Genomic DNA, 21844 nt, shown 5'->3' with positions numbered 1-21844 from the left:
TTAAGAAAAGTGAGGCAGAGATGGTTCCCCCTTTTTTGGAGGGTACAGGGAGCAGGGGCTTGGGGGGAGGAGAAGGGTACATTAATGAGGATCAGGAAGATATTGACCTACATTGACCTCATGCCCAGTTGTCTTAACAAGGAAGCATCACTGTGACTAAACAACCTCAACATCTTGCCTCTATAGTAGCTTATGCAAGTCACAAGTGGTTTTCCAATTCTGTGTTCCATATTTTTATCTTATTGATAAATTTAATGAAAGTGTATGTTTGCAACAACAAAATAATAACTTATGTTGTTAATTTATTCTTTGGATTTCAAGTTACAGAATTTATTGAGGTAGTAATTTTTGTTTTACTCAAAAATATGCTTATTAGTTAATAAAAATTAGGTATAAAACATAAGCTTTTTTTGTACTAAATCGGAGGCCCTGGAAGAAAATATTTACTAATTTTTTTAAAGATTTGATTTATTTAGGAGCGCCCGGGTGGCTCAGTCGTTCAGCGGCTGCCTTCGGCTCTGGTCATGATCCCAGGGCATCGGGCTCCCTGCTCGGTGGGAAGCCTGCTTCTCCCTCTCCCACTCCCCCTGCTTGTGTTCCCTCTCTCGCTGTGTCTCTCTCTGTCAAATAAATAAATAACATCTTTAAAAAAAAACGATGTTATTTATTTATTTGAGAGAGAGTGGGGGCTGGGGGGACATAGGGAAAGGGAGAAGCAGACTCCCCGCGGAGCAGGGAGCCCAGTGCAAGGCTGGATCCCAGGACCCTGAGATCATGACCTGAGCCGAAGGCAGACATTTAACCGACTGAGCCACCCGGGTGCCCCAGTATTTACTACTTATAGCAGTGACTCAAACACATCTATCTAAATGAGTACTGTACTACAAAGTAATCTCCTAAAAGTAAAAAATTGAATTTATTCCCAAGATGATGCCAATACTCCAAACTTTTCACAACTTCTCTTTAGAGAAGAAATATGTAGTTTATAAGCTATAGTTTGTTAGAGTCACTCTCATTACTTTACAATCTCCAAAATATATGTATAGAACAATAATAATAACTCTCAAAGATAAGAGACTATGTCTTCCTTGAAATCTCTTCTCCCTCAGTTCCAGTGTTGCTCCAAAGTGGTTCTTACTCTTGTTTCCAGTCCCTTGGCTTCTATTCTTCCTCTCACCACATACTCTAGTCATTCCCCAAGGCCGTCAATTAATTCCTGTCTTTTTTCCAAGTTTCAATTCTTTTTTTTTTTTTAAAGATTTTATTTATTTATTCATGAGAGACAGAGAGAGAGAGAGAGAGAGAGAGGCAGAGGGAGAAGCAGGCTCCCAAGGAGCAGGGAGCCCAATGCGGGACTCGATCCCAGGACCCTGGGATCATGACCTGAGCCGAAGGCAGACGCTTAACCATCTGAGCCACCCAGGCGCCCCTTTTTTCCAAGTTTCAACTAAACAGATCCTGTACTGACAGCCCCACCCTTGCTAAGGACATCATCTCCAGCAAGGAAGTCAAAAACAAAACAAAGTAAACAAAACCCTATACGTGTTCAAAGCTAACTTTCCTTTCTTCTCTAACAGTTCCTTTTCATAACTTTCCCATTTCTATTAAAAACCACTACTATCCATTGGTCATCCACAGTTGAAATTTGAAACAGTTCTGACTCTGTCCTTTTCATTTCTCCTCACACCCATTCATAAGCCGAGGCTACTAGACAGCAAAACTCCTTCACCCACCATCCCCCACTTGTCTGTCCTCACCACCTCCAGCCCCTATTACCTCTCATTAGGGCTACAACAATTGTTCCCTAATTCCAATATGCCCAATCCACTCTAACTCAGGTCACATGCTACAGCCCAAGTGACTTCCTAAAGTGCACTTTTTATCATGGCCCATCACTTCTCAGAAAACTTGGAGGCTCTATGGCACCTACCTCATTAACCCGGTACTCAAAGTCTTCCATGCGTTAACCACAATCTATTTCTATTGCTTTATCACCAGCAATAACTCTCTCTTAAATATACATTCACACACACACACTTATATTCTATACTGCAATCAAAATAAATTACAGAGAAGTCCCCATAAATGCCTGATTAATTCCTGTCTGTTGCAAATAGTTCACAGGGATGCCTTGGAGCAAACAGCAGTCAACAAATATCCAACGAATATCCAATGAATGAATGAATAGAACGGGTTTACCTCTCCCTCCTGCATTTCTATATAATCACATCCTGTCTTCAGAGTTCATTTCAAAGCTTTTTTCATGAAATAATCTCACCAGTAAAAAGTAATCACCTCGGGGCACCTGGGTGGCTCAGTTGTTAAGCGACTGCCTTCGGCTCAGGTCATGATCCCAGCGCCCTGGGATCGAGCCCCGCATCGAGCCCTGCATCAGGCTCCCTGCTCTGCGGGAAGCCTGCTTCTCCCTCTCCCACTCCCTCTGCTTGTGTTCCCTCTCTCGCTGTGTCTCTCTGTCAAATAAATAAATAAAATCTTTAAAAAAAAAGAAAAAAGTAATCACCTCTTCCTCTAAAATCTCATGGCCCCTTATTTTCTAACCCACTCAACATCCTTTATCCAATATTTATTTCTTATCTCAACCACCAGATCTTATTTTTCTTTTTCTTTTTAAAGATCTTATTTATTTATTTGAGATAGAGAGCAAGTGAGAGAGGAAGAGAGAGAGAGCGAGCACGAGTGGCGGGGGAGGGGCAGAGGGAGAAGCCGACTTAATTTCTTAAGGATAAGCTAACTGAGTAATATAATTGAGAGAGAGAGAGGACCAACCATCTCTAATGGTTGATTATTTTCTTAATTTGCCTACCAAAATTTAAACTCTTTGAAGGCAAAAATTTGTATTTGTTTCTTTCCCCCCCCCCCCCTCTACTACCACCCCTAGCATTGGGCAAAGTATCTAACACATGAAGTGTCTATTACATAGTTAGTGATTATCCATTCGTTGTGTCAAATATTGTGAAGGTAATTCAAAAAGGCAAATTCAAAAATATTTTAGAATGCCCATATAGTTTTACAAAGTGATAAACTTTAACACTTGTTTTGGATATTTAGTCTGGTATTTAATAAACCAATTATGATATTAACTCTTAAGAGTCTAAAAATAGCAAAAATGAACTACTGAGGCTTCATCAAGCTATTGGGACAACACCAAGGGAAATAATCAACAAAACCAAAAGACAACCACAGAATGGGAGAAGATATTTACAAATGACATATCACATAAAAAGCTAGTATTCAAAATCTATAAAGAACTTACCAAACTCAACACACTAAGAACAAATGATCCAATCAAGAAATGGGCAGAAGACATGAACAGACATTTCTCCAAAGAAGACATACAAATGGCCAACAGACACATGAAACAGTGCTCAACATCACTTGGCATCAGGGAAATCCAAATCAAAACCTCAATGAGACACCACCTCACACCAGTCAGAATGGCTAAAATTAACAAGTCAGGAAACAACAGATGTTGGCGGGGATGCGGAGAAAGGGGAAGCCTCCTACACTGTTGGTGGGAATGCAAGCTGGTGCAGCCACTCTGGAAAACAGTATGGAGGTTCCTCAAAAAGTTGAAAATAGAGCTACCATACGATCCAGCAATTGCACTACTGGGTATTTACCCCAAGGATACAAATGTAGGGATCCGAAGGGGTACGTGCACCCCAATGTTTATAGCAGCAATGTCCACAATAGCCAAACTATGGAAAGAGCCTAAAATGTCCATTGACAGATGAATGGGTAAAAAAGATGTGGTATATAGATATAGGGATATATAATGGAATATTATGCAGCCATCAGAAAATGAAATCTTGCCATTTTATTTTTATTTTTAATTAATCTTTACACCCAATGTGGGCTTGAACTCACAATCCCAAGATCAAGAGTCATACACTCCACTGACTCAGCCAACCAGGTGCCCCTGGATATATATTTTTTTAATGAGGAACATTTGTATGTGGATTCTATATGTTATGAAACCTTATTAATATGCCATCTGAAGAAGACTTTGTTATTTTTAGGTTTTGATGTAAATTTGCAGAAGTCAATGGAAATAGGTATAGGGGATATTATTTGAAGTAGAGGCAATAATTATTTTCTTCTCTACTTATGTTTTATTTTATTTTATTTTTTTATTTTTAAAGATTTTTATTTATTTATTTGACAAAGAGAGAGCGAGAGAGGGAACACAAGTAGGGGGAGTGAGAGAGGGAGAAGCAGGCTTCCCACAGAGCAGGGAGCCCGATGTGGGGCTCAACCCCAGGACCCTGGGATCAGGACCTGAGCCGAAGGCAGACACTCAATGACTGAGCCACCCGGGCGCCCCTCTACTTATGTTTTAAAATGATCTTCAGATGATTTAGAATTTCAGTGGTCTTGCTGAAAGGTAATAAATCTCCGTTGTTACTTAGAAGTACATGCAATTCCAACCTGAAATCATAAAAGTCATAGAGGAGAGCATAGGCAATAATTTCTCTGACATTGGCCTTAGCATTTTTCTAAATATGTCTCCTAAGGCAAGGAGAATAAAAGCAAAAATAAGCAATTGGGACTACATCAAAATAAAAAGCTTCTGCACAGCAAAGGAAACAATCAACAAAACTAAAACACAGCCTACTGAATGGGAGAAGATAGTTGTAAATGCTGCATTTGATAAAGTGTTAGTATCCAAAATATGTAAAGAACTTACACAGCTCAACACCCAAAAACCCAAATAATTCAATTAAAATATGGGCAGAAGATACGAACAGACTTTTTTTTAATAAAGATTTTATTTATTGAGATACCCGGGTGGCTCAGTCATTAAGCGTCAGCCCTTGGCTCAGGTCATGATTCCAGGGATCAAGTCCCGCATGGGGCTTCTTCCTCAGTGGAGAACCTGCTTCTCCCTCTGCCTGCTGTTCCCCCTGCTCGTACTCTGTTTCTCTCTCTGACAAATACATAAATAAAATCTTAAAAAAAAATAAATGAAAAATAAAGATTTTATTTATGTATTTGAGAGAGAGAGTGAGAGAGAGATCATGAACAGGGTGGAGGAGTAGAGGGAGAAGCCGACTCCCCGCTGAGCAGGGAGCCCAAAGTGGGGCTCGATCCCAGGACCCTGGGATCCTGACCTGAGCCGAAGGCAGATAGATGCTTAACCGACCGAGCCACCCAGGCACCTGTGAACAGACATTTCTCCTAAGAAGACATCCAGATGGCCAACAGACACATGAAAAGATGCTCAATGTTGCTTACCATTAGGGAAGTGCAAATCAAAACCACAAGGAGATAACACCTCATAGCTGTCAGAATGACTAACATAAAAAACACAAGAAACAGCAAGTGTTGGTGAGGATGTGGAAAAAAAGGAACCCTCATGCACTGTTGGTGGAAATGCAAACTGGTGTAGCCACTCTGGAAAATGGGATGGAGGTTTCTCAAAAAATGCAATATAGAATTACCATATGATCCAGTAACTCCATGACTGGATATTTATGAAATATGAAAACACTAATTTGGAAGATATATTCACCCCTCTGTTTATTGCAGCATTATTTATAACAACAAGATATGGAGGCAAGGAGGCAACCCAAGTGTCCATTGATAAATGAACGGATAAAGAAGATGTGGTGTATACATACAATGGCATATTTTTTTTAAGATTTTTTAATTTATTCATTTGAGGGAGAGAGCAAGCAAGAGCATGAGCATGGAGGAGGGGCAGAGGGAGAAGCAGGCTCCCTGCTGAGCAGGGAGCCCCATGCGGAACTCGAACCCAGGACCCTGGGATCATGACCCAAGCCGAAGGCAGAGGCTCAACCAAATGAGCCACCCAGGCGCCCCTACATACAGTGGAATATTACTCAGCCATGAAAAAGAGTGAAATCTTGTCATTTGCAACAGCATGGATGGATCTAGAGGGCATGATGCTAAGTGAAATAAGTCAGAGAAAGACAAATATCATGTGATTTCACTCATGTGGAATTCAAGAAACAAAACAAATGAACAAAGAAAAAAAAAGACTTACATATAGAGAACAAACTGGTAGTCACCAGAAGGGAGGTTGGTGGGGGGGATGGGTGAAATAGGAAGGGGGATTAAGAGTACATATATTGTGATGAGCACTGATAATGTATTTTTTTTAATATTTATTTGATAGAGAACACAAGCAGGGGGAGCTGCAGAGAGAGAGGGAGAAGCAGGCTCCCCACTAGGCAGGGAGCCCGATGTGGTGCTCGATCCCAGGACCCTGGGATCATGACCTGAGCCAAAGGCAGATGCCCAACTGACTGAGCCACCCAGGCACCCCTCTTTTTTCTTTTTTTAAAAAAAATTTATTTGAGAGAGTGAATGGGGGAGTGGGAGGGACAGAGGGAGAGAGAAGCAGACTCCCCAGTGAGCAGAGAGCCCAACACAAGGCTCGATCTCAAGACTCTGGGATCATGATCTAACAGCCACCCAGGTGCCCCAGAGTAATGTATTCTTGAATCACTATATGGTACACCTGAAACTAATATAACACTTTCTATTATTATACTGGAATTAAAATAACATAAAAATTTAAAAAAAGAAAAAATTACATGTAATTCCAAGAAGATAAGGTGATGAAGGCTATTATTTAAACATTTGTACATTAAAGAGAAACTTTGGAATAGTTCATATAAACACATGGTATAGAATTCGTAAAGTTCGGTGTGCCTGGATGGCTCAGTTGGTTGGGCGTCCCTTAGGCTCAGGTCATGATCCCAGGGTCCTGGGCTCAAGCCCCATGTCAGGCTTCCTGTTCAGTGGGGAGTCTGCTCTCTCTCTCCCTCTGCCCCTCACCCCCCATGTTCTCTTGCTCAAATAAATTTAAAAAAAAATTCGTAAAGTTCAAAAGGGCATTTACAGAAGTGAGGACGTTTTCTTCAAGCCCTGTCCCACACTATTTTCCTGCCCTGGAGGTAACCATTATTACTAGTTTGTTATGTTCCTTCCAGAGATCAAAATGTACCTTAAAATTAATACTCTTATTGTTTTAGTAAGTGTTGTCCTTTTAAATATAGCAAAGTCTAGTGATATTTTTGCAGTCTTTATTATAACTTTACTTTGCAATTATGGTTGCAGTGCGAATTACATGTCAGTCCTGGAAATGTCTTGAAATAAGCTTTTTGGCTGTGCACTTTTATCCTGTTGTTTTTAGAAACACAGGGTTTTGTTTTGTTTTAAATTGTGCCCTTCTGAAGTAAAAGAGAATCTAAGTAGAAAAAAATTTTTGGGAACAACATGGGTAGTTTGAATCTTTTTTCATTCTTCAATGATAGATTTTCAGCTAAATATCTTTTATTCTTTGCTTTGCAGTTTGGTTTGTGTATCTTATGAATATTATATGTTCTATTCCCATATAGACATTTAGCCTCAAAAATTTTTAACCTTACTGGTTACAAAAGTAATTGAGCCTGGCCAATGTGTCAGTCAAAAATACCGTAGTCCCCACTTACCTGCGTTTTTGAGTTTCACAGTTTCAGTTACCTGCAGTCATCTGTGGTCTGGAAGCAGATGATCCTCCTTCTGACATATCGTCAGAAGTTCAGTAGTAAGGGCGCCTGGGTGGCTCAGTCAGTTAAATGTCTGCCTTCGGCTCAGGTCATGATCCCAGAGTCCTGGGATCGAGCTCCACATTGGGCTCCCTGCTTGGTGGGAAGCCTGCTTCTCCCTCTCCCACTCCCCCTGCTTGTGTTTCTTCTCTTGCTGTGTCTCTCTCTGTCAAATAAATAAACAAAATCTTTTTTTTTTTTTAATTTTATTTTATTTATTTTTTTTTTTTAAGATTTTATTTATTTATTTGAGAGAGAGAGACAGAGAATGAGAGATAGAAAGCACGAGAGGGAAGAGGGTCAGAGGGAGAAGCAGACTCCCCGCTGAGCAGGAAGCCCGATGTGGGACTCGATCCCGGGACTCCAGAATCATGACCTGAGCCGAAGGCAGTCGCTTAACCAACTGAGCCACCCAGGCGCCCCAAATAAACAAAATCTTAAAAAAAAAAAAAAAGTTAAGTAGTAGCTTAACAATACGTCACAGTGCCTACATCATTCAGTTCACTTTATCTCATCACATAGACCTTTTATCGTCTCTTATAATTACAGGAAGGGTGAATATAGTACAATATTTTGAGAGAGAGATACTATATTCACATAACTTTTATTACAGTATGTTATAATTATTGTTTTATTATTAGTTAATCTTTTTACTGTGCTTAATTTATAAATTAAACTTGATCATAGATATGTATGTATTGGAAAAAAAATATATCTAGGGTTCAGTACTATCCAGTAGGGTTTTAGGCATCCACTTGGAATATGTCCCCTGCATAAGCAGGACAACTGTATAAAGGAAGCAAGTTGCAGTAAAGGGCTTTTATTGTGTTAAACACAACGTAAAAATATGATTAATTTTTGTGAACTTGGCATGTATAGTATTTTTCCCTAATCTTTTTTTTTAAGGTTTGAACTTCATTTTTTAAAAAGATTTTTATTTATTTGACAGAGAGCACAAGTAGGTAGAGTGGCAGGCAGAGGGAGAGGGAGAAGCAGGCTCTCCACCAAGCCAGGGAGCCTTATGCAGGGCTCGATTCCAGGACCCTGGGATCATGACTTGAGCTGAAGGCAGGTGCTTAACTGACTGAACCACCCAGGTGCCCCTTTTCCCCTAATCTTTAGTGTTATGTTTCTGTTAACCTCTGTGGTAAAAGTTGTTTCTTTTGAGGAACTAAAAAAATCTAATTAAAAAAATGGGATTAGGGGATTGGAATCATGAATGAGCCTATAAATGTCTTTGTAAATATTTTTTATATTTCACCAAAACAAAATAGTAAGGACAGCTCTCCAAATAAAGAATTTGTAGGAGACATTTAAAAATCTTAAAATGGTAATAATGGATTCTGGGTTATTTCCTTTCTTCATTCCTTATTTGCTAACAGCTTTTCAGTGAGATGAGTTGGAAATTTTGGGTTTTTTTTTGAAATAACACGTAAACCTCTGCTTTATTGAAGGTAATATACAAACTGTGAGGCACTATATGTGTGTGTGTGTGTGTCCCTCCATCTTAAGAGCCAGTGTGCATTTCTAATCTTATGACTCAGAGTTCTTAACCTTCTTGATCTCCATTTTGTATTTCCTTTTGGGTCTCACTGTAGTCCTGAGGTACGTAGTACCTGGAAGCTAGAGACAGAAGAGGCTTTGCGTGACCTTTTTTCACTTACTCCATTTGCCATCACAGAGTAGCCATGTTCTCATTCCCTCTCAACACGAAGGTTATTATGTAGGCCCCTCGGGATAATTAGTACATTGGAACTCGAGGTAATCCAGCTTGCCTCTGCAGTCTTTCTTCTGTGTGTCCTTGGTTCCATCCTACAACATAAGTCTAAGGTAGCCCTTTGTCTCAGCTTCCTTTATCCTCCCCAGGGATTCATTTCATGAATCTATTTTTCTGCTTTGCTTTCTGCTTTATTTCCTTCTTCTCATGATACCTTCAGGTTCCTTTTTTTTTTTTAATTCAAAATCTGTGTTTACTTGAAACTGCAATTCTCAGCAATTAATTAACTGTGGAAAGGTATTTAGGAGTAAATCTGCATATAGTTGAATTTCATAAATGAAGAAATATTGTGATTAGGGAGAGATTTCTGCAGTATTGGAAAAACTAATTTTTTCATCTTTGGATTCTTCTGTGCCTTCTATACCTTTTGCTTCCTTAGGAATACCTTTGTTCGGTAATCAGGTATTTTTGATCTGGACCAGGAAGGTGGCGTATGTGAGCATCGTGTACCAGCCGTGCTCCAGCATGTGCTGAACGGTGTTGAAGGTATGATATTGCATTGCATAAGCAGCTCTGGGAGGATGGAGCATTATCTGCCTTGCCAGGCAGCACATCCCCATCAATTCTTTCAGCTCCTAGGGTGATGGTTGTGGGGTTACATTTTCGATGCTTCTGTTCCTGTACAGAATAGATGGTTAACATATATTTGTTGACTGACTACATTAGAGCCAGTACTTCAGAACTGATCCTATAAAGAGGGGACGTTACTAAAACTTTTTGGGAATTTATGACAAAGTTAGAGTTTTGAGATTATTCTGAGATTGTGGGTGTGGTAGTTCGAGGTAAGAGGCTGGAGATGGGGAGACCAATTGGGGAGCATCTGTGAAAGTTGATGAGTCAGTTGATCAGTGCTGGACTGGGATGGTGGCAGTGGGAATCAAACAGGTGTGTTCCCTGCCCTTATAGAGCTTTAGTCTTCTTCTTTTTTTTTTTTATAAAGATTTCACTTATTTATTTGACAGACACAGCGAGAGAGGGAACACAAGCAGGGGGAGTGGGAGAGGGAGAAGCAGGCTTCCTGCCGAGCAGGGAGCCCGATGTGCTCAATCCAGGACACTGGGATCATGACCTGAGGAAGGCAGACACCCAACGACTGAGCCACCCAGGCGCCCTGAGCTTTAGTCTTGTGAATGAGACAGACCCAGCAAACTATCAATTCAAATATAGGGAGATAAGGAAAGTACACATTTCACCTAAGCCTTGTGGGATCTATTCATAACACTTGCCTGTAATGAATTATTTTATTGTTGGCTGTAATATAGTGATTTTTAAGATAAATTCTATCATTTTTGTCCATTTATTGTCATTGTGTAAAGACGACTGTTCATTTTCTAACTCTTTTTAGAATTAAACTTTCTCCAAAAAAAAAAAAAAAAGTGCTGGGCACACAGAAGAGGGGAACCTGTCTAGCCTATGGGGAGGATTGGAGGAGTTAGGTCAGAGAATACTTCTAGAGGAAGAGACAGTTGTTACTGACCTTAAGGGATGTGTCAAACTCATCTATAAGAACATCTGTGATGAAAGATACAGAAAATAAATCCCTTGGGAAAACAGGAAAAGTGTCAGGAAAGAGCACTAGTTGGGGAGTCAGGAGACCTGTCTGTGCTCTGATACTTGTGTAGCCATGGGAAGTCATTTCTTGCTGGGCTTCAGTTTCCTCATTTGTAAATGTAGAGTACCAGATGAGGTCTTTGAGGGTTAGTCTTCTAATTTAACTATATTAGCTTGATGTGTTTACCACAGTCATATCCTGTTGAGTGTTTGTTCTGCAGCAGCTCTTTGTTGGAGTCTCAGAAGGGAGAATGGGACCTGCTACTGAGGACAGGGAGCCCCTGTTTCCCCAGCATTACATTCTCTGGTTAACCATAAGCTGAAAGAGCAGCTCATTCAGTGGAGAGAGGAGTTGACATTGGGGGTGCTGAATTAGACTTAGCTATAGGATAAACTATAAGTAAAAGAGGTACAAGAAGAGGAGAGTCCACGATTTTGTTGTTAAAGAAATGATGGTACCAAAGTTAGCATCAGGGTGGGAAGCCTGTTTTGGGGAAAAAGGTGATGAATTCTTCTTTGGGTTTTTTTGGATATGAGGCAAATTTAGTGTAGAAATCTCTAGAATTAGTTAGGGATATAAATCAGAGTTCAGTTGAGAGGAAAAGACCAGAGGAGGATCTGAAAGTTATTAGAATAGAGGTAACTTAACATTGTCAGAATAAAAGCACTTTTGAAGAAGAGAATAAGGAGAAAGAAGAACTCAGGGCCGAAAATTGAGCTTTGGTAGAGGTGCCTTTGTGGGATCACCTCCCTCACCTGACATTCTCCTAAGGAGAAGAACAAAAATAAGTCTAAGAGGAGGGGGATGATCCAGACTGCCAAGTGCCAGCAACTTGGGAGAATGACTTGTTCGGAAGGTATCTGTCCCACGGTGGGTTCTCCAGGAAGCAGATGGTGAGACAGAGTTGGGAGTGCAAAAGGCCTATTGAGAAGAAACACCTATGGGGGGGTAAAAAAAAAAAAAGAGGAATTAGGATTGGGAAAAGGAGCTGTCAAACTGTGATACAGACTTGACAAAACTAGGAGCAAATGATACCACCATCTTGCTTGGTCATTGGCTGAGGACCCTGAAGATATAATAGCTGGAAGCTCTCAGCTAACTACAGTCCTTGTAGCTGGGCAGCATTTCCTTTCTTGAGGGATCTGAGTGGTACATCTCTGTGTCTGCCACAGAATCCTTTTGAAAAAGCAATTTCATGAGATTGATAGGGATGGGAGCCATATTATGGAGACTGTAAGGAGACAGAGTGGTCAGAAGAGGGGGCAGCAAAGATAAACCTCAGATTTGTGATCTTTGTCATCACTTTGGGTGTTTACTGTGGCTTCAGATTTTCTTTTGGAGTAGAGTGTACTAAATTGAACTACCTAATTTTTCTCTCTTCTGTTACAGAGTTCTTTCTCACACTTGTTAATTCTTACTGAGTCCCTTCCTCAAAAATCTCTACTCAAATTTTGAGGAACTGGATTGCTTTACTAGACCTCAGATCAGATGAGTTACGTCTGCTAGTTCTGGTGGTGTGAATAACTAATGACATTGGTTTTTACTCTAAAAGTGACCTGAATTAGAGATTCCAGTTAAACAAAAATTCTCTCCAGTGGAATATAATGATAATACAGTGAAGTAAATTCAAAGACCTAGATCTAGATAAAGATGATGGAGAAGCAAACTAAATTAAAGAGAGAGATAAGAAAATTCTTAAATAGGGCTTATTTAGCAAACATTTGTTGAACATCAGGCACTTTATTAGGTTTTGGTATGACACGGTTGGATAAAATAGAGACCTTCCCTTTACGGAACTTACAAAGTAGTGGGAGAGATAGGTGCAGACACTTATTGGAGTTAAATCTTTTTATACATGATTTATCTTTTTGTTTACTTTAAATTTTTTATTGTTATGTTAATCACCATACATTACATCATTAGTTTTTGATGTAGTGTTCCATGATTCATTGTTTGTGCATAACACCCAGTGTTCCACGCAGAACGTGCCCTCTTTAATACCCATCACCAGGCTAACCCATCCTCCCACCAGCCTCCTCTCTAGAACCCTCAGTTTGTTTTTCAGAGTCCATCGTCTCTCATGGTTCGTCTACATGATTTATCTTCTTAAAGACATTTGTTTATGCTATAGTCCAGTGGGAGACTGGAACGTAAGGAAGTTGTCCCAGATTGGGAGACTTTGTTGCCCATTGTGTGCCAAAGCACAGTTCTTTGTGGATGACTGAACTGAGTTAGTTTCATCAACTCTATATTCTTACAGTGATCTCTTCATATTTTATAATTTTATTGGTGTTCTCCAGCTGGAACCCCCAGACATATTTAATTTTTAAATTTTCCATAAATATAAACCTTCACTTTTTCTGATTATAAAGATAATATGTAGAATATTCAAACAACGCATTGAAGTATAGAGGCAAAGGTAAAAGTACCCAAAATTCCACCACCAAGGGCGGATGCAATTAACTTTTCAGTGAGTATCTTTCTAACATCTTTTCTCTCTTCCACCCCTTTTCCTCCCTCTCTTTGCTCCGTACACATACACATATGCATGCACACAGTTGCATATACACAAACATATATATCCTTTTATATAAATGGGACTGTATTTCATATGCTTTTATAACCTTTTTTTTTAAGATTTTATTTACTTGACAGAAAGAGAGAGAGAGAGAGATAAGAAGCGGGGGGGAGGGGCGGGCAGGAGAGGGAGAAGCCGACTCCCAACTGAGCAGGGAGCCTGATGTGGGGCTCGATCCCAGGACCGTGGGATCATGACCTGAGCCAAAGGCAGACACTTAACCGACTGAACCAGCCAGGTGCCTCTGTAACCTATTTTCTTAAAGAGGTCTTAGGATCATCTTTCCATATCACTGCTTATAGATACAGACAACATTCTTAATAATGGCTATGAACTGTTTCACTGTGTTGATGCACCATGTCTTATTTAACCATTTTCCTATTCTTAGATATTTGAGACGTTTAAATGTTTTCAGCCAGGGATGCTGCTAAACATCCTGCAGTGCATAGGACACACCTCCCCCTGCTTGTTAAACAAAGAATTATCTGGTCTAGGGGCGCCTGGGCATCTCAGTTGGTTAAGTGTCTGACTCTTGGTCTCAGCTCAGGTCTTGATCTCAGGGTCATGAGTTCAAGCCTGTGTTGGGCTCTATGCTGGGCATGGAGCCTATTTAAAAAAAAAAAAGAATTGTCCAAAATGTCAGTAGTGATGGAGAGAACCTTCTCTCTTCCTTCTCCAGTGTTGGGTGGTGGCTATCTTCACTCCCCTATATCTGTTCAAACACTAGGTATTGTTACTCAAGGAAAAAGAAACAGCTCTTTTAGTTTGCATTATTTTGATGACTGGTGAGGTTAAGCATCTTTTTCTATATTTATTAGCCGTCAGTTTCTTTTACACATTTCCCATTTATGTCCATTGTCCATTTTTTTATTAGGTTCTCATCTTCATTTAATTTAGAAGAGTAATTTGAATATTGGAGCTATCAGCCTTTTTTTGTTTGTTTCTTTGTGGTATCTCTTTTTAAAGGGAAATTAAAAAAAATTTGTGGTCAAATTTATTGATATTTTCTGTTTGATTTCTGAAGAGGGCTAAGTTGTTTAATTGCCTGAAATAACTTATTAAAGGTGGTTCATTTAGAATGAAATCCAATGGCATTTACTGTAGGTAGTTTAATGGCATGTAGTCTCCAGACAACATCACAACAGGTGGTTTTGAGTTAGATATCCTGCCTTAATCTGTACGTAAGTGTTTCGCTCCTACTGGTAGTAAATGTGAAACATATTGAATACAACTGTTGGGCAAGGTTCCCTCCCTCGCAGAGCTGCAGCTAGGTATTTGAGATACTGGCATATGAAACAATTCATTTAAATGCTGAGTAGGAGTTCAGTGGACAGGAGGGCCAGTAAAGGTTTCCTAGAGTTTACGGAGAATGACCCAGTCTTGAAGGATGTAACTAGGCAGAAGGGAATGTTTCTGGCACCCCACTGTTGTGGGACAGGCAGATAGGAGACTTGGGTTCTCATCCCTGTTCTGTTACTCATCAGTGTGTGACTTAGGCCAAGTCTCAGGCCCCAGTCTTTTTATCTGTGAAATAGGAGACAGAAGTAGGATATTTCTTAAGATTGTTGTCTTTAAAATATTGTAGTTTTACTGTTATTTAAAAGAGAATTTTTAGAAAGAATTAATTCAGCGTTTATTGAAAGCCTTCTGCCTTCTGGATAGCATGTGAGGTGCTGTGGGAATGCAAGGATAGATAAAACATGGGCCTTTCAGAAATTTACCATCTTGGGAGAGAGAAATCATTTGCGGTAGTGTAAAATAAAAAGTACAGAGTGCTTGGGAAATGCAGAGTGAGGAAAGACCATCTTGATTTTGGGTGGTGGAGGCTTCTGAAAGGGATAGCATTTATGTTAGGTAGAAATGGAGGTGTAGGGGTGGTTGGAGTAAAGGCCTGGAGGGAAGGGGTATGGTACAGGGTTTGTGTGTGGTACAGTGAGTAAACTTGTTTGGTGGGATTTGTATGGTTGGTACAGAGGGGTAGGAAGAAATGCTAGAAAGCTAAAGAGGGCCTGACCTGTCGAGTGACTTAAATACAGAGCTGAGATACTTACTTGGTTTTTACTTCTGTAGGCTTTTGATGAATTTTAGATGAGGGAATAATGTGATATAAGCAGCACTTTAAGATTAATTTGGTAAAGGGTGCCTGGGTGGCTCTATCATTTAACCATCGCCTTTGGCTCAGGTCATGATCCCAGAATCCTGGGATCGAGCCCCGCATTGGGCTCCCTGCTCGGTGGAGAGCCTGCTTCTCCCTCTCCCTCTGCCTGCTGCTCTGCCTACTTGTGTTCTCTCTCTGTCAAATAAATAAATAAATAAAATCTTTAAAAAAAAAGATTAATTTAGTAAAAGTGTCTAGGATGGTGATTGCATTTAGGGACTAAGTCAACATTGACTTGGAGATTTCTGAAGCTGAATACAATGAAAATAATTTAAGGGAAAGCAAGTGAGACTTAAACATTGATAAGCAGGATGAAAGGATATTGCCAGGAAAGGGAAAATGACTCTATGTGGTAAGGGGCAGGACTTCTATTAAGACAATGCTCTTAAGGCAGGGCATAATACTGGTAGGAAATTGGTCATTCTGGTTCATTGTTAGGAAGAGTTTTCTGGTAATTCGCCATTAGCTTGAAATTTTATAAATCAGGCAGGGATTTTCATGTTTTTTTTAAAAAGATTGCTTATTATGAATTATAATTCTGTAATTGTGTTGGTTCAGATAAGCTTGTTGGAATAGAGATCCCCACCCCCCTTTCCTTCAGTGTTGAAGTTTGCCCATTACGCACATCCTGTAAAGGGAAACTGTGTGACTTGTTGCGGGGAGGGGGGCACATTTCAGAGAACCTTTATAATCTCTACATCTTTGGGAGGGTGGCGGGTAAACATGCACTCATGTGTTAAAACACTGTTTAGTCGTTTATCATCCTTGATTTTGTTTTCATGATAGTTGGAGTAAAGTGCTTAAAAAGGGTAAATGGCAAACCACTGAACAGGAACAGACCAACGACAGGGCTCATGCAGCTAATTAGTCATCTCTTGTCAGCAAAGACCCTGCAGAGGCAATAGTAGATAGTTATGAAAGAACTGGAGAGATGGGTTGTTGGCATGGATATGGATCTTTTATTGTAGTAACAATAGTTTATTCTTCAAATCAGGGTAATGAGAGCAAAGTTGCTTAGCAATCATGTGGGCGCTAAAAGAATGGCCTTTGGAGGAGCAGGCATTTGAAGTGTGATAAATTCAACTTTTTTGAGAAACTTGAAAACATTCTGATTAGAGTGATTCAGGGGCAGTCCTTATACAAATCAAGCACTTGCAGGCCTCTTTCCTCCTGATTGCTTTTGTCCTGATCTGCTTTCCAACTTCCTCATCTGGAGAGGCTAGTGCCTCTTGGAACTGGTTCCCCCAAAGGTGGGTGCTAGGAGATGGGGGCTCCCTGAGAGAGAGAATGGTCCCAGAGTTCTAGGCACATGTAGTTCTTCGCCCCTGGATTTAACTCGGCTCCACAAAATAGTGCCAGCTATCTTATTGGGTCCTGGAGAACTGTGTAGGTAGGGCTAGGGAAGCACCAGGCCATCACTGCACCTTATCTACAACATGCATACATTGCCAAGGGGTCATAGGGCTCTCTGTTCTTCCAGAAAGAGAGGGAAAGTGGCAAATGTGGAAAGGGCATCAGAGCAGGAGGCTTGGGCTCTAGTCCCAGTTTTGGTTCTAGTCCCAGTTTCACTACACATAAAATTCTGTGATTTGGGGCACATCTCCTAATCTCTGACTCAGCCGCTTCATCTCTAAGATAGCAATAATACCTACTTTTCCCAGGGGTGAGACTAAAACCAACTAATGGATGATGCGAGTCTACTCTAAAAACATAAACTACTGTATAAGCATATAGAGTGTTTACTTCTTGTTAATAGTTTATATTCTGTCCTTTAAGATTTTGGTTTCTTTATACATTTTATTTTTTATGAAAAAAAACTTGAGATAATGTTTAGGCTTTTAAAAATTGCTGTTAATTTTTTTTTTAAGATTTTATTTATTTACTTTGAGAGAGAAAGAGAGGAAGCACAAGAGCAGGGGCAGGAGAAGCAGACTCCACTGAGCAGGGAGCCCAATGCAGGGCTCGATCCCAGGGACCCTGAGATCATGACCTGAGCTGAAGGCAGATGCTTAACAGACTGAGCCACCCAGGTGCACCCCCCCACCTTTTAAAAAGATTTTATTTATTTATGCTGATAAAAATTTTTGAAAAGTTTTAAAGATAGCACACTTTTTTAAATCTTTTAGTAACAAAATCTTTTCAGTTATCTATCATTCAGTTTGTTACTTTGTTTGATAAAGACTTCCCTATTCTAGGCCATATTAACAATGAAAAAAGCTGAATTTATGATCAAATTGTAGCTCTTGCCGAATTCATAAAATGAGTTTTGGTTGACAGTTAAGGATGGGGCTTTAAAAAGTTTTTTTTTAGAAGCAGTTTTTAACACCTTATTCCACAGTGAGGATGCTGAGACTGAGCAAATAGGTAGCAAAACATTAAACCATTATAAAACGGTAAGTGGCAAACCACTGAACAGGAACAGAGTGCATGAGCAGGGCTGGCGCTCAGATCTCCTCTAGGGTCCTTATTACTATTAAGTGTTGTCTCCCTCACAGTTTGTTTAACTAAATAAAGATAAAAGCGGTTAAGAAAATTGTCATTGAGTTCAGTTATTCCTCTGTTTAACACAAGTGCTGTTTGATTGTCCAAGTCTAGAGTTCAAATCTAAATCTTCTTGGATCAGTGAATTGCACTGAGCAGCTACACATACAAAGCGCATTGTTGACTTTAGAGAACTAAAACCATGATGTTCCTTATTACTAGAGAGTGTTGGACCAGGGATTACAAAACCTGAATTCTAGTCTCAGTTTGCTAAGTACCTTAGTTAAAAACAAAATGAAACAAATTTTCTCTCTTTGAGCCAGTACTCAACCATCTATAAGATAAGGAGGATGACAATATGGCATCCAAAGCCCCTTCCAGGACTTTAGTTGGAAGATCTATGAAACCTGAAGGCAGAGAAAAAAGGGTGTGGGAGAGATTGGTGTCTCCTTTTTGTACCCCGAGGAGTTTGCATTAATCAGCTACATTTCTCATGTTATTCCCCTATCTGAAAGCTGCCAATTGCCCTTTCCTGTCCAAATAGCTCTCCTTATTTTAAGGCCTAGGTTACATTTCACTTCCTCTATGAAGTCACTTTAACACACATTGTTTCTCTTTTCTGAACTCATTGATTGTCCTTATAGCTCACTCATCTGTTAATCATGGTACATTGCTGTGGAATATGCCTTCCTCTTACACCTATCTCTAGAGAGTAGATTAATGTAAAAAAAAAATAGAGACTTCGAAGATAAATTGATGTAGCTGTGTGATCTTAGGTCAGCCACTTTTTACAAAAATATATGTTTAGGGGCGCCTGGGTGGCTCAGTCGTTGAGCGTCTGCCTTCGGCCCGGGTCATGATCCCGGGGTCCTGGGATCAAGCCCCGCATCAGGCTCCCTGCTCGGTGGGGAGCCTGCTTATCCCTCTCCCACTCCCCCTGCTTGTGTTCCCTCTCTTGCTGTCTCTCTCTCTCTCTGTTAAAATGAATAAATAAAATCTTTAAAAAAAAAGTTTAGTTTTTTAAATAGGTAGAACATTTTTGAATGGTAAAATTTTTTTCAAACTTAAGAAAAATGGGAGGTGCAGTAAAAAGTATACCTCAGGTCTACCACCAAGGTAATCTTTCCCCTACTGTTATTAGTTTCTTATATAATCTAGGGTTTTTAAGAAATAGAACCTTTATTTATTTATTTTTAAGATTTATTTATTTGTCAGAGAGAGAGAGCATGCACAAGTAGGGGGAGTGGCAGGCAGAGGGAGAAGCAGACCCCCTGCTGAGCAAGGAGCCCAATGTGGGGTTCAATCCCAGGACCCTGGGATCATGATCTGAGCCGAAGGCAGATGCTTAACAACTGAGCCACCCAGGTGCCCCTCTGCTAGAGTTTCTTTTTTTTTTTTTTTTAAGATTTTATTTATTTGACAGAGAGAGACACAGTGAGAGGGAACACAAGCAGGGGGAGTGGGAGAGGGAGAAGCAGCCTTCCTGCGGAGCAGGGAGCCCGATGCGGGGCTCGATCCCAGGACCCTGGGATCATGACCTGAGCCGAAGGCAGACGCTTAACGACTGAGCCACCCAGTGCCCTCTTTCTTTCTTTTTTTTTTTTTTTACATAAAAGATGGCACACTAAACAATCTTAAGCATATTGCTTTTTTCACTTCACTTATCTTGGAGATCTTTTCATACCACCACACAGTGAGCTTCCTTATTCTTCTTAATGTTTTATGAATGCATCATAATTTAACCAGTGGTTAGGAATTTTTAGTTGATTAAAGTCCTAAATGATTTCAGATTTGAATGACCTTTGAGCCTTAGCTGAGAAAATTGCTCCTTATTTCTCCAAACTCATATTTCTATAGTACATTACAGGTTTTAAGCACTTTACGTTCTTGCAGATGATCCTCACAAAATCTCTTTGGAAGAAGATAATTACTCCACGAGTTGTACTAGGTAAATAGAGAAAGGAAATATCTAGGTTTTTGCCGACTGTGGTGCAGGATTCTTCAGCAAGAGCTCTACCGCGCTCTTTTCATGTGCTCTACTATTGGCAAATAGAGGTTTTGCTTGAGAAACACAGCCTGCTTTGTAGGGGCTGATAAAAGTCTTCATTACTTCATTTATAACCATTTGTGAATTTACTTCCTTTACTTACTTCCTTAAAACCAGTAGAGCATGTAGAAAAGGATCTGCACATAAATGAAGCTTTGAGAAACAAAACAAATATAAAGAGAAGATATGCAAATATTCTTTTTATAGGTTACTTTTTTTAATCTTAAAAAATCCTGACTGAAGTATGTGTATGCAGGAAAAAGTGGCATTGAAAGTTTCATTGAGATGAATGTGGTTCTTCAAGTGATTAAATGTGTAGGGCTGAGCAAAGTAGGGAATATTTTAACCTGGGATTTAACGTCTGGTAAGATTCTCTGTTAAAGCAAGTACAGCCTGAGCTATGTAACTGACCTGTTTAGAATGCACAAATGAAATGGGAGGGGTTTAAGTTTTAATGTAAAATTTTCATTTAATACAAAATGAGATTAGTACTCACAGACCCCAGACTGCTAATTGAACTGCCTGAGTGTGAAAGTATGCACTCCAGTTATGCCAAAACCAGTAATGCTTTATATACAGAATGCAAATCTTCTGAAATATTTTTGCAATTAATTTTTCTTCTATTTCTAAACCAGGCCCTTGATTTCTTTTCTCTTTTTATATTTATGTTCTTTTAGACTCATGCTGAAAACTTAGCCCAGTATCCTAGAATTTTAGAGATACTTGGACACTTAGAGATTGCTAATTAATATTTGGTACTTTTGCATGTTAACTTGGCCCTTTGTATTGAACCAAGTGAGAACACCGGAGCCCAGAGAGGTGTGATTGGCCCTCCTCAGTCACTTTGTCCAGAACCTTCGGCTGCAGCTGCCCAGTTCCATGTTCTTTCCCTTACAGCTCTAACTGACTGACACTGCTCTACTTGGGGAGAAGTTTAATTTTGAAAACATCCTCTTGGTTTTTTCCCGCTTTTTTCATTCTAATGTGGGCCAAGTAATAAAAAATTGTAAGGAATATTATAGTCACAGATACTTAAGCATTTTTTTAAGTATAGTTGACACATGGTGTACATTAGTTTCAGGTGTACAACATAGTGATTCAACTTCTCTATATGTTATGCTGTGCTCACCACAAGGATAGCTACTGTCTGTCACCATACAGTGTTATTACAGTCTCATGGACTGCATTCCCTATGCCATTCCCTTTATTCCTGTGTAGAGTCATAGATCTTGCATGGAGCCAGCTCATTGTAGGCATGTAAAAGAGACTTGTTTGAAGTGAACCAGAACTGGGGAGGGACTGAGGTAACAACCAAGTGAGGAGCAGGCAGCCAAGCAGTACTCACCCCGTATTTGTTAGCTTATTCTCCATCTTTCTCTCCCTAGGGCAGGGAGCAGCCAATTGTGTTCAGACAGTGAAGCTGCCATGTGTTGGTGAGCAGATGCCTTTAAACTACTTTCTTATCGCTTCTCGGCCTTTTGGCTAAGATCAAGTGTAGTATCTGTTCTTATCAGTTTAATATCTGATATGTCCTCTATCCGAGGACAATATAGTAAATGGATTTTTGGAGCCAGGAGGTGGAATAGGAGCTTGCTCCGTCCACTCGTGCATCGACCTGGTATTGCAGTACTTCCAGGAACGGTGCACCCCCAATTTAAAAAAAATAAATAAACT

At 39.9% G+C, this 21844-nt stretch overlaps 1 protein-coding gene and 1 non-coding gene across 3 annotated transcripts in view; both read left to right on the top strand.

Annotated features, from left to right (window-relative positions):
* The window catches only part of SWAP70 (switching B cell complex subunit SWAP70), a 77450-nt gene that overhangs the window by 4975 nt on the left and 50631 nt on the right, over positions 1-21844 (top strand). Inside the window, exon 1 of one of the 2 annotated variants that reach the window (XM_025848647.2) lies at positions 21556-21603. The exons of the other annotated variant lie outside the window; for it this stretch is intronic. The gene's annotated coding sequence lies outside the window, so the exon portion shown is untranslated. Of the gene's footprint in view, positions 1-21555; positions 21604-21844 lie in introns of those variants that run through there. 2 annotated transcript variants of the gene reach the window in all.
* On the top strand, positions 21633-21822 carry LOC112806396 (U2 spliceosomal RNA). The gene has a single exon (XR_003203862.1). It is a non-coding gene; the product is annotated as a U2 spliceosomal RNA (small nuclear RNA).

The sequence above is a fragment of the Callorhinus ursinus genome, unplaced genomic scaffold (assembly GCF_003265705.2).
Source record: "Callorhinus ursinus isolate GAN/ISIS: 27379988/994484 unplaced genomic scaffold, GSC_fseal_2.0 scaffold49, whole genome shotgun sequence".
Classification (NCBI taxonomy): Eukaryota; Metazoa; Chordata; class Mammalia; order Carnivora; family Otariidae; genus Callorhinus; species Callorhinus ursinus.
Note: the sequence above shows the minus strand (reverse complement) of the source record. Positions and strands in the feature narration are given on the sequence as shown.